An 18086-nucleotide genomic window follows, 5' to 3' on the forward strand; every position below is an offset into this window, starting at 1 on the left:
GTGGTTTAGGGGAATAGAGCAGCAGGAAGAGCCTCAGGAGTCAGGTAGTGGAAAACATAGTCTGACAAAAGACCCTAACACAGAAACACAGAATTAATATTTCTTTATATTTATTGATACAGCAGAGTTGAGTCCTGTGAAGAAAGAAAAAGGAAGACGAAGTGCAAATATTACTAAAAAATTGAGAAAAGTTTTCAGAAAGAAAGAACGAAAATACAATTTACAATAAAAAATATGTTAACCAAAACCTTTAAAGGTGTCATGAACTCATGGATTAAAGTGAAAAAAATTCTTCTGACTGAAATTTTTTTCAGGCCAAGTCATATTCCTTTAACTAACACTCTATGTAGGCGAGACCAATAGCATTTTAAGGGGAGATTTTTTTGCCATTAATTCCATATTAAAGTCTCCTGTGGCATAGGTTGCTGTAGTTTGCATGGCATTTAAGAGATGAAGGCAAAACAGCTAAATAACTGACTATATAAAAAGATAACATGAATATCAACACCTTTAATGAATCTTTTATTAATTATTTATTAATTGTAAATGTATTTATTTTAGCATTTACTAATAATGTTTTAAATCAGAGTTGAAACTGTTAACATTAGTGAATGCATGAACAACCATCAATTAATGTAATGACATAAACAAGAATTCATTAATGCTTATATACTCTATATTTCAAATTATTTGTTCATAATGCATTTACTAATGTGAAGAAATACAACTTTTTAATATCATATTATTCAGTACACATAAACGAATAATCCAGGGTCTGTTCTGTTCACACAACAGTTTACAGTCACAGCTATACAGTAACGTTATAAATATAAACCCTGAACGAGTAACTCGAGTTAAACTCGTGTACAATTCGCGCACAGGATCACTGTACCTTTATCAACAAAATATTATGTTACAGTAGAGGCAGCGCTGATGTGCTATTTTATGCGCAATGGTTCTGCAGTTTACTTTCTCCTAAGACCTAAATGGCCGTGTTTATATGAGGATACTTGCAAAGACGGGATTTTTGACGCTATTTGTATTTAAGGCCAATAAAGTGGCAAAAATACTCACAAGCTCAATGAAGCGAACGCGCGGCTTATGTGTTCAGCTCTGACACACAAACAGCGGATGCATTTAACGTTAGCACTGTTGTTTGTGTTTGAATGGCTTAATATATCACTTGTTTATAAACTGCGGCGCTTAAATATGTGTGCAAATTTTACGTTTTTTGAGACCACACGCAAATGAAACTGCAAGAACCGACAGGTGGATGACATCAAAGTGACGCGAGAACATCAGAAGCAGTCTCCTCTTATGATTCCTGAAATCGCTCTCACGGGATATGGATGTCATCTGCCTCCTGGTTCTTGTGGCGCCACATAAAGTTTACCCACGAGTTTAATAAACCCGTTGTATCAGCAACTGGCCTGATGAGCATAGCAGTCAAAAACGGGACGCGGGTAATCACGTACGTGAGAAATCATTTACCCCCAAAATACAGGAACCCTAATCGCAAAGACACGTAAATTACCTGGCGGTTTGATTTTCTTATCCCACGAAATGAAAGGCTTGCCAATCTTCATCATTTCGCTAAGCCAAGTCAATCTCCATTGGTCTTTTACACCTTTATCAACCGCCAAAACATCGGAGCCTTTCTGCATTACAAGTTTGTCCATAGCTGAAAAAAGTTTTACCTCAGCTTAACGTGATACAGTCAGAAAACCCGGAGTGGATCCTGTGCGTATGATTACAGACCGCTTAGAGTGGAGAGAGGAACGTGATTTGGCTCCACTCCAGGCTTTGATCACATCCAACTTAAAAAAAGGTGAATACACGTCGTCTTTATTAAAAATGAATTTAATAATTTTGCAATTGACGGAAATCCGTCTAGCGACGGAAAACTTTAATCCATGTGAACTGCATCTTTTTAAAAAAAAATGCAGGTTTTTTTTGGCCATTTTTGCCTTTTATTTGAACGTGATTTAGGAGATGACAGGAAAGTACAGGGAGGAGAGAGGGGTATGGGATTGGCAAATGACCACGAGCCCGGAATCAAACTCGGGTCGCCGAAAATGCGAAAGCACTAAATGTCGGATGACTTTAAAAAAAAAATGTTTATAATGTTCTCGAAGGTAGACAGTCCCCAACCTTTTTACTCTGTGGACCGGTTTCAGCTTAAAAAAAATTTGCGGACCGGGGATGGGCTGTTCAAATAAAGTGCTGAAAATCCTTCTTTGCGCAGTGTATAACACTTAAAATGAAAGTAAAGATCAAAGAAAAAGAAGTGTTAAAAGTGTACCCATTAAAATATGGTTACTGCAGTAATCCTGGTGCCACAATCGACGACGAGCATGGATCTCAACTGTGCGGAGAGAATTTAAAGACCTGTATCTAACACAATATCTATCTAATAACATTGTACTATATACATTAATTTAACACAGTAACGTTAGTTCAGTGTAATAGTTGGTACACATTAGATATGATACATGAATGAAGGTAATTTACTTGTCATTTATTTCCCTTGTTATCCGAAATAAACTACCAGTCTAGTTTTCCACATAGAAGTATTACTAGGCTATAATTAGCTGCACAAGCCCTGAAAAGTAAAGCAAAGCATTTTGATCGTCCCCCCAGTGACTGGTCCCAGTATAGGTCATAAACCCCACCTCCACATGTTATTCATTGTGACTTGAGACCAACGAAACAATTTAATTACACTTCAATTATCTTTTTTCCGAAGCTGTAATTTGTATAAACTGTAATTTTTATCACGCTGATATAAATTCAAGTGTTTATTTATTTATTTTTTTATTTAATGCTATAAAAAACGGTGGTGTCACGTCATGATTGACAGCTGTGATAACGTGTGATATGCTCATTCTGCGACGGCAGGGCCTTGCTTTCGCGGCTTTACTTTCTGCTCACTACTGCGCAGGACTGGTCCCGAAATCGCTACTGCGCAGACTCAAGACACTGACGAGAGCAAACGGGCGTCGTCCATCTTTTTTTACAGTCTATGTTTTGACCCCACAACTTTAATATAGTGAAAGCATGGTAATCATGTTTTTGGCAGACTGATTACCATTTTACTACAAATACCATGGTTATTGTGGTGAGAGACTTTAATAAATTTGAGGTTAGCGTTGTTTTACTACAAATAAAACCACAAATACCATGCTAGTATAATTCAACAATGGTTATTTTAAAGAGCTGTTAAAGGTTTGCCTTTTCTGCTTAATCCCAGGATTTAAAAAAACGAGATGCCAGTAAAATTTTTATTTATATGCATTTTTCTCCATTCATTTTGATCACTTAACATGCATGATCACTTTAATTTACTGCTTGCAGTATGCGTGCATCACAGCAAAAATAGACTCGGTGCATAAATGATCGCTGCCCTGCTGCAGACACTGAAGGCCAGTGTGCAGGGTAAAAGTTGTAATAAAAAAAACTATGCATAAATTAATTATTGTTTCATGCCGCATGACATTAACATTTTAACCTCTTATTTTGCAAATAAATTCTCCTTTTGTTCATTATTTGACATTTATTAATTTTTATACAACTAAGCATTTTGACAAAAAAAAAAAAAAATGAGCAGCATTACTGAAAAACGTTATTCTAATTTTAACTCCATAATTTATAGGGCTTGGAAAAATATTTATTATCCGATTTTCTTAAATTTTTAACTTACCAAAACAAGGGGAAATCCCTGAATGGATGTGGGTTTTACTTCAGATGTGAATATTATCTGTACTTTGCTTCTCATTCTAAAGATGCAGCCATCTTTTGTAGCTTAACTTAAAACAAAACAAAAAGAGAGGATCATGGAGGAAGGTCACTGTACCCAAGGACAGCTCAGGCAAAATTAAAGTCTAAAGTGTGAAAGTATATCAAAGATGAATTCAGCATATGTTATGAATTTCAAAAACAGTTATATTTAGTTTGCATGGATACCACCCCAGAAGTATAAAGCATGGTAATTCATCATCCCAGTTTATCAAAAGATGAGAGAACAGCACCAATAAAGCACTAATAAGAACATGAGTGTAGCGCATAACTAACAAGATCTCTTTAAGAGAATGCTGTGATTTATTAGCTCAGTGCCTGCATGGTAATGCAGTGAGAAGACCATATATACAGCAGGTCATAGATCATAAGTGGTTTAGGGGAAAAGAGTAAATACAGGAAGAGCTTCAGGAGCCAGGTAGTGTAACATATAGTTTGACAGAAACCTCACACCCATTCCCACCCAGAATCACAGAATTAATTTTTCTTCATTTTTATTGATACAGCAGAGTTGACTCATGTGAGGAAAGAAAAAGAAACTCAAGGAGAAACTTTTGAAAAAAATGAACAAACTTTTCACAAAGTCAACGGCTGTCGCAGGCCCAACTACACCGGAGGCTGAACTAAAACCAGTACGACCGTAACAGATAAGGTCAACAGCCATACCCGAGCACTCACCCATCTGTGGATTTGGCAAACCAGCAGGTTGGTGGTGGACAGCTGAGGTTGAGCATCTAACCTCAGGCGACTGGTGCGAGGACCACCAACTCGCACAAGGCTTGTCCTCAAACCCATTCAGTGAGCTCAACAGGTCAGTAACACCCTAATGACATGGAAATCATTAGATTAATACAATGAACAGTACCATGCAAGGTAAGAAACATTTAATGGCAGGGTGTATGATTTTTGAAAAACACTTTGGAAAAGGGAGTTGGGCCGAGTACCAAAACACACTTGTAGCCTATTAGCAGTAAGGGGCGTGTCTACCAACCAACATCGTGGCCTTGGTTGCGTATGTGTGGGGCGGGTCAATCAAAAGAAGGTCCAGATTCTATTGGGGTAGGGCCGTGTTTGTTCAGGTGATTTCAAATGTCAACATTGGCTTTCAGAGATCATGCACCCCGCCTTTCACTAAAATGTCATGATCTTTAAATCTGAAGTTGTATGCTTGAATGTATGAAATTACTTCTTAAGACAAAAAATTACATTGTGCCAACATAGTCATTTCTTTCATTAGAATGCTAACATTTTGTTTAATAAATTACTATCACAAGAAAAGTGCCCAAAGTCTTTACAGACCGACAGTGAAAAATGGAGAAAAGTGGAGGTCTCGACCATCAGCCAGCCGGTTTGGAGCACAGCGAAGGTTGAGCATCTCACATCAAGCAGCTGGTTCGGTGTCCTCAAACCCATGCTGTAAATTCAACAGGTCAGCATCTAAATGACATGGAAATGACGACACCTGTGTTAACACATTTTAAATAGAAATAATACAATCTACAGAACGGTTTAACAGTTTAGAAACACTGAAATAAAAAATATTTTAAAATCTTTTAATCTTAAATTGTATGCCTAAATGTTTCTTATTTCTTTTAAAGACAGATACATAAATGTGCCAACATATTTATTTTGTGCATTATAAAGCATACATTTTATTAAAGTGACCAAAATCTTCACAGACCGATGGGCAGAAATGAGCACCACGGGTTCCACCAATGATCTGGTAAAGGGGGTGGGTTGGCGCTGCACAGCGAAGGTTGAGCATCTCACCGCAGGAGACAGGTGCAAGGACCACCGACCCAAACCCATGTGAGCTGAACTTGTCAGTTACAGCATCTAAATAATGGAAATAATGAACTTATGAATCTATACTACTATTCAAGTTAAGAGACTTCTGATTAAAATGTTTGTCATGATGAATTTAAAAATCTTTTAATCTAAAGGTGTATGCTTAAAAGCCCCACTGGATGAAAAGCGAGCAGACACCCAGCCCAGTCTAGATGATATCGATCTAAAGGATCACACCGATGCAAAGATCCAGCTGCTCATGAGCCAAAGTCATGTGATGCCATGCAAGCTCGATCTATTTCAGAATTAGTGCCTACGGAAACAAAGTCAAGCCTCTAAAAATCCAGCTAAAGACGAAATCAGTTTCATATCATATTAAAACTGATATTTATAATAATAATACATTACTATCTATTAGCTTGTTAATCTATTTTATCTATAACATGCAAAGTAGAAGTATTTTATTAGTGGTCTCAATACTTTGGACTCTACTGTATCTCGATACAAATGATACACGCACATGAAAGAGTACCTATTGTCAGCTAATCTTTTGTTGAACACTTTTCTGCAGCCTGGTCATTCTGAGCCCCTTGTTACAGAAGTTGTTCTCAATGTTCTGATGTCAAAGCCTCAGAGAAGTCCAAACGTTCTGCCAATGTACCAGTGGTTTAATGAGCCCAAAAGACGTATACTGGTGTTAGAATCTCCACACCGATAAGAGTCTATGAGGAATTTCATCATGGGGGTTGTGTGAGTGAAGAGATGGCACATGATTTAATAATCCAACGGGGTCGGGGTGTGTTTCATCAAGACATCAATTTGGAAAACCTGTTGATCAACACAGAGACACTGAGGTTGAAATTAATAGACTTTGGCATTGGGCATTTTTGAAATTAGTGTGGACATCAACCAGTTGGTAGGTGAATGTTAAAAATGTTTGAGTTCTGGGGTTATTAATCTGCAAATTAGTTGGGGTAATGCAGAATTGTTTGGTTTTGCTTGTTACGTAACTATTTGAAATATTTAATAATGGTTCATTGTTTTCTATTTAAAATGTTTGTGTTTTTGTGGTTGATTTATTTTTGGGGGGGGTATAATGGTGTGTGTAGTGAACTAGTCCTGTGTATATACTGTAGGCTTCCCTCATGTTCAAGGGGTTCGTTTTCTTCAGGTTAGGACCCGGTTGTTAAGTCTTGTTTTGTTTAGTTTGATTGTTCAGGCCCAGATTTAGATTCATTTATTGAGTTCTTTTTACAATTTAACTTGTAACTTTGATGTTTTTTACTGAATAAACAATCTTTTTAGAAAACCTGTGTTTCTCTTGCTGCTTGGTCTCTGCTGCTTGGTCGCTTACATAGACTGTAAAGATATCAACATATTAACAAATGTTGTTATAACTTTTGACATTTTCTTCCTATTGTAATGGAACTGTCAATGATCGGTTTTGATTCCTTGGGTTATACTCAGTATGATGATACCAAATACCCCTAGATTAGTTAACACTTCAGCAACTGTTTGATACATTTTAGGATTTCTATAATATCTCTGTTAATTTAATAATTTATCAGTAACATGAAACTGTTATGAAACTCCTGACTATTAATAGTTTACTGTTAAAATGTAATCTTTCTCCTGTACAATAATTAAGAAATATTCTAGTAAATGCATTTTTAATTTATCAGGGGAATGCTAACACTATCTTAAAGAACAAAAAGTACAGACACAATATGACAGATTGAAATAATCGTTCATGTATTGTTATTATGTTTACCTTAGCAGGTTGTCGGTTGGCATCTCCCCACAGGGTCACCACTAGGTGATGCAGGCTCGCTGAAAAAGCACGTTGTTTTTTCTCACAGAGTTTCAAATGTATTGACGCTTGAAAACTGTGATCGTATGTTACCACTGTGGTTCCTGCTTACGATTGCTCTACGCACCGCTGTAATCTCACAATCCACCGGCTCAGCAGCACCTGCTTCCGCCATTTTGGAGTGAAAGCGGCAGTGCTGTCGCTATGGCAATATCAGCTGCTTTATTAAAAACGTACATTACAGCTGAAATCCATTAATGATGACGAAACAGAATAACGTACAATCACTAGATTAGTGATCATTAGATCACTTAAACATTATGTATGACTATATGTTTAAGCTTTAAAGTTATTCAAAACATGCACTTGCGCTGCTGCCGTTGAGCGGCCAGACGCAAAGTGGCGGCGAATTTAAATCTGCGTTGTCTGATTGGATGATTGGCATGACGCGATTACGCGTCTGGGCGTAACTTTACTTCCGGACTCTGTTGGTCATGAGTTGCTAAACTAAACTCTGGAACAAATATCTCGCCGAAAATAACAAATTTTTGGTTTCCTAAAGACGAGGGAAGACGGCTATCATGGATTACCGCTATTTGATGGGAGGTTTAACAGCCAATCTATAGTATGATTGTATAAGGAATGTGAAGGTACATCACGTAGCAATGGAAGAAACGAAGCTTTTCGAAGCTTTGAATCAATTGCTCCGTAAATTGATTCAGTTTTTCGAAGCCTTCGAAACACCATACACGCTGGCGAGACCTGCTGGTCAAAATAGTGTAAAAGCAGCAAGATCTGTCCAAACATTTTACACTTTTTACAAAATAATAGCAGGATTGTTCTAAAAATATGTTTTTAAGAACAATTAATTATGTAATTTAAGTAAGACATAATTCAAAGTGTATTCTGTGTTTTTAGTTTTATTTATACCAAACAAATAATTAAAACGAACTCCCTTTTTAAATATGCACATTTTTGTAATTAAATCTGTCTATAAACAAAAAGTAGACAAAATGGTAGTGTTATTAGTCAGAAGGGTGAATGTATAAACTTTTACAATAAAACTGACCCGAGTTCACCTACACTGGTCATTTGTGATCAACTCCCCCTAGTGGTGAACCATCAGATTTTCGAAACGTTTCGAAACAGTTATGACGTAATGAAGCCTCGTTTGCAAAAAATAACGTGACTTTGGCCAGTTTGAAACAAGCTCCGAACCAATGATTCGAAACAAAGATACGTAAATGTTTCGAAGCCAGCCTCGTGAAGCGTGCTTTGAAATCGCCCATCACTAACGTCACACAGTGCTGCATTATGGGACGTGGGTGCCATGTTTAGAGGCACCGCCGACCGCTATGCCATTTAATTGTGGGTGTGTTAAGCTGAAACAAGGAAAAATTAAAGAAGAAATGGAGAAGCCAAAAAACGTTATTTGGACAAACTGTCCGAGATAAACAACATAAGTTTGATCCATTTGATTTAGCAGCCCAAGACTGGATTACGTATCCAGACGCACTACCTCCGCTACCCATGTTTTTGGATTGAGTTTGTACACTTAGCAGGAGTTGAGGAGCAATAAATCCCTTCAAGCTCATAGTAAGATGGCCGATGGCAAACCAGCTAAAAGAAATATGCTGTTTACTGACAATGTATTAATACCTACGTATCTCAACGATTCTATAAAATTGATATTTTCTCTGTTGTATTCTGTGCAATGAATCAACACATGTTCATAATATGGCACTTCTGTTTTTGGCCAAGTTATTAAAACAAACAAAATGCTAAATATTCAGCTAAGGTTATGTTATTTTAAAGAGCCATAAGCAGTGTGTTTGAGCTGTTGCAATTAATTTAAAAAAAGTGTTATAATCGTCAAAATGTATTTTTGTAACTCATGTGGTTATGTTGATTAGAAGTTAATGTATACATAATTTACATTTACAAGTTAGTTCGATAGTGTTGGCATAAAAACAAGACAATTTGGGTGGTTCTGCTTTTATTAATCACAAATTACGGAATGACTGAAAATGCAGCGAACACACTCTAGCTGATGCAGTGATGTTTTGAAAAATAAAAGTTTTTCTCCTGATTGCGGCAGGCAAACCACGCGATCCGGCGTCTTTTCGTCCACTCCTCCATCGGCTTTCCTTGTTGTTTTTTCCAAAAATGACAGTTAAAAATTCTTTTGTTGTACTATTTATTGTTATTGATTCTTAGCGGGGTTTACCGGAAGTTATGCGTGTCGCACGAAAGCCGTTTGTTTATGTTGTTGCTGCTGAAACCACATTCCAAGGCATAAAGGTCGTCCGAATCCAATTTTTGCTTTACTTCCTCTCTTCTGAGATACCTTCATTGTTCCACAAGTGCTTGTGTGTGCATGGGGAATTTGGTCGAGGCTGGTCGAGTTCGAAAAAATAAAATGGCGGCCAAGTAGCAGCTGGAGCACAAATTAAGTGTAAATAAAGTTATATTTTCACTTTTTACACCTTTAAATTGCAAAGAGACAAACGGAGATAAACTGATGAAAACTAGTTATGTTTGTGTATATGATGATTGATAGCGCTGCGTTTCACAATCTTCCAACAGACCACAGTAAAAATATTTTGAACATATTTAAATATTAAAATTATCTTATTTAAATAAAATGCTGAAAATTGCTGCAAAAAATAAATAGGTCTACAAAAAATAAAAAATAAAGTAAAATGTAGAAAATTCTTAATATATGAGGCTGATGTTATGCTAAAGTTAAGGAAATCTGACAAGTTATAACCAAATAGTGGACACGATATGTTAAACCTTAAAGTTAATTGGGCTTGCAAAAATTGTAACTTACATTAAATTTGCGAATGCCCTCAAATACTGTGCCAAAGCCTGCATCTCCCACACTGTAAAAAATAAAAAGTTGACTTAACTTAAATTTTCAAGGCAACTTGCTGCACAGCTTTTTTGAGTTTACTCAACTCTTGGATGATGTAGTTCACCTAACTCAATTTACTGAGTAATGTCAACTTACACCAAAAAGTTGAACCAACTTAAACTGATTAGGTAATAAACAAATTTCTATGTTTACTCAACTAGTGGCTAAGTTGGGTAAAGAGTAATTTAATATATCCAAATTTAACTAATCTACAAGTTTTGGACTGTGGGAGTGTACACAGAAAGGTCTCATAAACAAAGTCTTTGTCTGACTTAAACCAGAGACCTTTTTGCTGTGAGGCAACAATGATGCGCGCTAACTCATTGTGCTGCCCTCTACACTGAACACACACTTCTCAATCATGGTAACAATGAACAAACATAATTCTTTAAAAATTACTCTAAATACAACATATAACTAACATTAACAACATAACAACATAAATAAATGCAGCAAACATTAAAACAGTCATCTTTTTTAGTAAATATTAACCAAAGAAGTGAACATGTTGCAATGCATGCTGGGAACCATTCCGACCATAGTTTTTTTTAAATTGCTTGTTCAGATTACTCAGTTTGGCAAGTTGGGTGAACGAATTGGACAAAAACTTATACATCTAAGTCCAGTAAACAAAATAATATTTGTTAGCTGAATGATTATGCTCTTTTCATTCAGTGAACACAAAATAATCAATTGACGCCCTTCAACAAAGAAATCTTTGTTCAAGTTACTTAATGTTCTTTGTTGAATGAACATTTTAAAGTTGGATTTTTTACAGTGCAGCATTTCTGCTACTTTATATCGGAAAAAGATTTTACCAAAAACACATACAAAAAGTACATGTTAATAGATTGGATCTGGCATTTCTGAATGGTTTACAACAGTGGTTCCCAAACTTTTTCAGCATGTGGCCCCCTTTGTGTACGGTGCATTCCTTCGCGGCCCCCCAAAGAAAATTTGTGACAAAAAACTGTTCGAAAACTCAACATTTTAATAAAAAAAAAAAATAAATAAAAAAAATTAGTGCTTTTGGTTAGTAGCCTTATTGTTTTAGGTTTAATTACAGAGAATTCATGATAAATTAATGTATTTCATAAAATGTCATAAAACTGGGGCCCCCCTGGGCACCATCTCGCGGCCCCCCTAGGGGCCCCGGCCCCCAGTTTGAAAACCACTGGTTTACAATACATTAGAGGTGTCATGTGCTTAAATCGATGAATCAGCTGTACCTACCAACTCTTTGACCTGATGCTTGGAAGGAAAAGAGAAGGAGAGAAGCGATCCTACTGCTCACAGTTGGTGCAGGGCTAAGTACCTGTAAAGGTGGGCCAGTTGCGATGGCCTCATCGAATTTTACATATCACATATACATATAAAAAAAAAAAATTTAAGCAATTCAGCTGCCAGACCTACAACAAAATAAAAATGCAATGAAAATGTAATAATGAAAGTAGACTCACCCTTCTTCGCTGGTTTAGGTTTAATAAAATATATGTCAGGAATTTTATCCAGATGAGATGGAGCTGGCACATGAGAGGGAATGGGTGAGTGCTCAGGTACGACTGGTTTGACCTTATCTGTTTTGGTCGGAACGGTTTTAGTTCAGCCTCCAGTGTAGATGGGCCTGCGACAGGCAGCGACTTTGTGAAAAGTTTCTCCTTGAGTTTCTTTTTCTTTCCTCACATGAGTCAACTCTGCTGTATCAATAAAAATGAAGAACAATTAATTCTGTGATTCTGGGTGGGAATGGGTGTGAGGTTTCTGTCAAACTATATGTTACACTACCTGGCTCCTGAAGCTCTTCCTGTCACTCTTTTCCCCTAAACCACTTATGGTCTATGAGCTAATGAATGTCTTCTCACTGCATTACCATGCAGGCACTGAGCTAATAAATCACAGCATTCTCTTAAAGAGATCTTGTTAGTTATGCGCTACACTCATGTTCTTATTAGTGCTTTATTGGTGCTGTTCTCCTTTTGATAAACTGGGATGATGAATTATCCTGCTGTATACTTCTGGGGTGATATCCATGCAAACTAAATATAAGTTTTCGAAATTCATAACAAATGCTGATTTCATCTTTGAAATACTTCCACACATTAGACTTTAATTTTGCCTGAGCTGTCCTTGGGTACAGTGACCTTCCTCCATGATCCTCTCTTTTTGTTTTAGTTAAGTTATGAAAGATGGCGGCATTTTTAGGAATGAAGAAGCAAAGAACAGATAATATTCACATCTGAAGTAAAAACCCCAAATATAAAGATTCAGGGATTTTAAGTTGAAAATTTAAGAAAATCGGATAATAATTATTTTCCCAAACCCTATAAATTATCGAGTTAAAATAATAATAATGTTTTTCAGAAATGTTGTTGAAATTTTTTTTGTCAAAATGCAAAGTTGTATAAAAATTAATGTCAACAAATGAATGTCAAATAATGAACAAAAGGAGGGGTTAAAATGTTAGTGTCATGCTGCATGAAGCAATCATTAATTTATGCATAGTTTTTTTTATTACAACTTTTACCCTGCACACTGTCCTTCAGTGTCTGGAGCAGAGCAGCGATTGTTTACGCACCGAGTATATTTTTGCTGTGATGCACGCATACTGCAAGCGTTAATATAAAGTGATCACGCAAAGTGATCATGCAACCATTGTTTAATTATACAAGGATAGTACTTGTGGTTTTATTTGTAGTAAAACAACAGTTACCTCAAATTTATTACAGTCTTTCACCACAATGACCATGGTATTTGTAGTAAAATGGTAACCAGTCTGCCAAAAACATGATTACCATGCTTTCATTATATATTAGTAATTGCAGGCTTCTGGGAAACAACTTCAGAATTATCCAGCGATTGTGGCACCATAATCCAAATAAACACTTTTTTTATATTTACTTCCATTTTAAATGTTATACACTGTGCAAAGAAGGATTTTCAGCACTTTATTTAAACAGCCCAACCCCAGTCCGTAATTTTTTTTAAAGCTGAAACCAGTCCACGGTATAAAAAGATTGGGGAGCCCTACCTTAGAGAACATTATAAAATTAAAAAAGATGTCATCCGACATGTGGTGCTTTTCGCACTTTCGGCGACACGAGTTTGATTCCCATACCCCTCTCTCCTCCCTGTACTTTCCTGTCCTCTCCTTAATCACGTTCAAATAAAAGGCAAAAATGGCCAAAAAAAAACCTTTTTTTTTAAAGATGCAGTTCATGACACCTTTAAAGGTTTTGGTTAATATATTTTTTATTGTAAATTGTATTTTCGTTCTTTCTTTCTAAAAACTTTTCTCAATTTTTTAGTAATATTTGCACTTCGTCTTCCTTTTTCTTTCTTCACAGGACTCAACTCTGCTGTATCAATAAATATAAAGAAATATTAATTCTGTGTTTCTGTGTTTGGGTCTTTTGTCAGACTATGTTTTACACTACCTGACTCCTGAGGCTCTTCCTGCGGCTCTATTCCCCTAAACCACTCATGGTCTATGATCTGCTGTACAGACGGTCTCAACATTCTGTTGCGGTTCAGGCACTGAGTTAATAAATCGACGCATTCTGAACAGGTTTGGACAAGAGATCTGGTTAGTTATGTTCTACACTCAAGTTCTTATTATTGCTATTATTGATGCTGTTCTCTCACCTTTGGATAAACTGGGATGAAACTTCTTTTTACAGCCCTCTTCACTTCTGGGGTGGTATCCATGTAACATTTCATACAGGACGGTGCCGAGATCCCATACTGTTGTTAATTCAGCTAGATATCGGCACCTCTTTGAAAACTCAAACGGTGAAGGTTTGCCTATTCATGTAAGCACAAGATTTTCACAGTTTAGCAAACACATAAATTGAAGAATTTATCAGTGCAATATATTTAACATTCAAGAATATCTGCTGAATCTATAATTGTTTCCAACCCACATTAAATTCCAATTGTTGGATTAACAAACATGGATCTGCTGTAAATAATGTGCAGAGACTTTAAAGCTCGATGAAGAATCAAATATCATTAACACTCACCTAGCAACTCATTGATGTCCACGCTAGTGTCAACATGTTGCCCAACACCAAAGTCTATTAATTTCAGCCTCAGTGTCTCTGTGTTGATCAACAGGTTGCTCAGACTGATGTCCTGGTGAAACACACCCCGTTCAAGGCAGTGTTTCGCCCCACGCAGTGCTTGGATTATTAAATCCCGTGCCACTGCTTCACTGACACGACCCCCGTTGCGCATCATGAAACTACTTAGAGTCTCACAGGGGTGTGGATGCTCTAACACCAGTATGCGTCTCTTGGGCTCATTGTACCACTGGTACATGGGCAGAACGTAGGGACATCTCGGATGCTTTGACAGCAGAACATTGAGCCCAATTTCTGTTTCAAGGGGCTCAGGATGACCAGGCTGCAGAAAATGTTCAACAAAAGATTAGCTGACAATAGGTATTCTTTTTTTATGAAATACAGTGTCCAAAGTATTAAAACCACTAATAAACATACTTCTACTTTGCATGTTATATAATATCGATTTTATTATTATTAGTATCATTTTTCCCTTTTGCTTTAATGATCACAAATTATTTACAATTTTTTTTATTTCAGGCTTTCCTATAATTGGACCCCACTGTATGTATTCATAAAAAAAGGTATGCATTATATGTATGTAAAGATATTAAGTCTCTTCAACTTACAACTTCAATCCTATTGTTGACTGGCATCTTTTTAACAATTTTGATGGCAACCTATAAAGAGGTAAACAGATGTAAACTGATGAAACTGAATATAACTTGATAGCACTGCTCCCAACACTCTTCCAGCACACTTTCATGAACCACAGCAAAAACTTGAATATATTTGAATATTAAAAAAATAAAATTGAAATAAACTGTAGGTCTAGAAAAAATAATTAAAGTAAAACTCATAGAAAATTCTTAAGATTTGAGTGGCTGAATGTTATGTTAAAATCATGGAAATCTAACAAGTTAAGTTAGGGCTCAAAGTATATTGGGATTGCAAAAATGAAACTTACTTTCTTGCCATCAGATTTGCGAATGCCCTCAAATACTTTGCCAAAGCCTCCCTCTCCCAGCCTCTCTCCCAGTTTATATCGGGAAGTGAATTTACCTAAAATACATACAAAAAAAAACATGTTAATAGATTAAATCCTGTATTTCTGAATGGTTTACAACACTTGTAACTGAATAAATTATTTTATTGTAAAAAATCAAAAGCAATTCAGTTGCCAGACCTACAACAAAAATAAAAGTAGACTCACCCTTCGCTGGTTTAGGGTTACATAAATATGTGTCAGGAGTTTGAGATTGAGCTGCCACAGGTGAGGGCTCGGGTACCAGTGGTTTTTCTGTAGCCTTTTTGGTGTGTGTGAAAAATTTGTTCAGTTTCTTCCAAATGTTCTTCTTCTCTGGAGTCATCTCTGCTGTATCAAAAAAAGAAGAAAAAATTATTCTGTGATTCTGGGTGGAAAGGGGTTTGAGGTCTTCTGTCAAACTTACACTACCTGGTTCCTGAAGCTCTTCCCTTCGTTCTGTTCCCTTAAACCACTCATGGTTTATGATCTGCTTTATATGTGGTCTTTCCAATGTTTTGCGATTCAAGCACTGAGCTAATAAATCACAGCATTCTGTACAGGTTTTGACAAGAGATCTGGTTAGTTATGGGCTACACTTGTTCTTATTATTGCTATTATTGATGCTATTCTCCCACCTTTGGATAAACTGGATTTAAGAATCAGATCATTTCCATGCACAGTCCTTTTGGGCGGGCGTCCGTGTAGTATTTCATACATCATAGCACCAATAGAGAAGACTGTTGTATTTTCAAGTAAATATCTGCGTCTCCTATAGAAGTCCTTTGGAAGGCGTTCCTCTATTCATGGAAGCATGAGATTTTCATGATGAGATTAGCAAACACATGAATTACAGAATTTATCAGTGCAGTATCTAACATTACAAAATATCTGCTGAATCTATAATGGCATCCGACCCACAGTAAATTCCAATTGCTGGATTAATAAACTTGAATCTGCTGTAAATAATGTGCAGAGACTTGAAAGCTCTGTGAAGAATCAAATAACACTCACCTATCTCCTCATCGATGTCCACGTCATTGCCAACGTACTGTCCAACTCCAAAGTCTATGAATTGTAGATTTAGCGTCTTTTTGTTGATCAACATGTTGTCCAAAGTGATGTCAAGATGAAACACTCCCCGCTGAAGACAGTGTTTCGCTCCATACACTGCTTGAATGATGATGTCACGTGCCATCTCTTCACTCACGCGACCTCCGTGACGACTGATGAATGTTTTCACAGACTCACAGGGGTTTGGATATTTCAAAATAAGTACACGTCTTTTAGGCTCATCAAACCACTGGTACATTGGCAGTACGTATGGACTCCTTGGAGGCTTTGACATCAGAACATTAAGCGCAACCTCTGTTTCAAGGGGCTTAGGATGTCCGGGCTGTAGAAAAGTGTTCAACAAAAGGTTAGCTGACAATGGGTACAGTGGAGTCTAAAAATTCATTACATGTATTCAGATCTGTTAAATCTTATCAACTTACAATGTCAATGTAAACATCACTCTTCAACTTTTTAACAAATTTGATGGCAACCTACAGAGAGACAAACTGATTAAATCAAGTCAGGTTGATGTATATGATGATTGACAGCATTGCTTCTTGCACTCTTCCAATAGACCACAGCAAAATAAATTCATAATTAAATGTTTTATAATAATCAAACTTGAACAAAATGCTAAAATCTGCTGCAAAAATGACATGGGTGTACAAAATAAATCAAGTAAGATGTAGAAAATTCTTGTGATTATGTTAAGTATATCGGGATTGCAAAAATGAAACTTACTTTCTGACCATCAGATTTGCGTGTGCCCTTATACACTCTGCCATAATATCCCTCTCCCAGCTTCTTTCCCAGTTTATATAAGGATGAGTATTTATCTAAAACACATGTAAAGAACAAGTTAACAGATTAGATGATTCTGTATTTCTGATTGGTTAGATAAACTCCAATAACAAATTTCAAATGCAATTCAGCTAGCAGACAAAAATCTGTGCAATGACAATGTAATATGAAAGTAGACTCACCCTTTCCTGGATTGGGATCCACCAAATATGTGTCAGGTATTTGTCCCAGTTGAGATGGTCCTGGCAGAGGTGAGGGCTCCGGTATGGCTGATTTGACCGTATCGGTGTCGGCCGAACTAGTTTTAGTCACGGCATCCAGAGTAGATAGGGCTTCAGCAAGCCTTAACTCTGAAACAAATTCAGCCCACTTTTGGTCAGATGACTCGGGCTTAGCCAGCATAAGGCCGGCTGCATCACACGGGCCTGGGACTGCCCGGAAAGCCGATGGACTTAACGTCTGAGCAGCTGGATCTTCGGCATCTTTGTTGTGATCCGTTATCCCAAAGCCGGATGGACCGGGATGGGCATCTGCTCGCTTTTTGGTTTTTTTCAGCTGGGCATTCAGCTGGAGTGTCAGAGGCTCGGCTTTGTTGCCTCGTTCGACAAAAGGCTGAGCCCGTATGGCATAAGGCTCATGAGCAGCTAGATCTCTGGCATCAGTTTGGTGATCATTTAGACCGGCATCATCAAGACCCGGCACGTTATCTGCTCGCTTATCATCCAGTGAGGCATTCAACTGGACATTAAGAGGCTCCACTTTGTTGCCTCTGCGGCACTTGAAACCACTTTTCAATGCACGCAATTTTCTCTGGAAGAATGCTTGAAAGCCTTCCTC

General features: G+C 37.0%; 1 long non-coding RNA gene across 1 annotated transcript; it reads left to right on the forward strand.

The window, feature by feature from the left end:
* The first annotated feature begins 4470 nt into the window (after positions 1-4470).
* On the forward strand, positions 4471-5877 carry LOC135718856 (uncharacterized). The gene is made up of 4 exons (XR_010520919.1): positions 4471-4606; positions 5070-5224; positions 5475-5604; positions 5739-5877. It is a non-coding gene; the product is annotated as an uncharacterized lncRNA (long non-coding RNA).
* Positions 5878-18086: the final 12209 nt, after the last annotated feature.

Source organism: Paramisgurnus dabryanus, chromosome 14 (genome assembly GCF_030506205.2).
Source record: "Paramisgurnus dabryanus chromosome 14, PD_genome_1.1, whole genome shotgun sequence".
Taxonomy (NCBI): Eukaryota; Metazoa; Chordata; class Actinopteri; order Cypriniformes; family Cobitidae; genus Paramisgurnus; species Paramisgurnus dabryanus.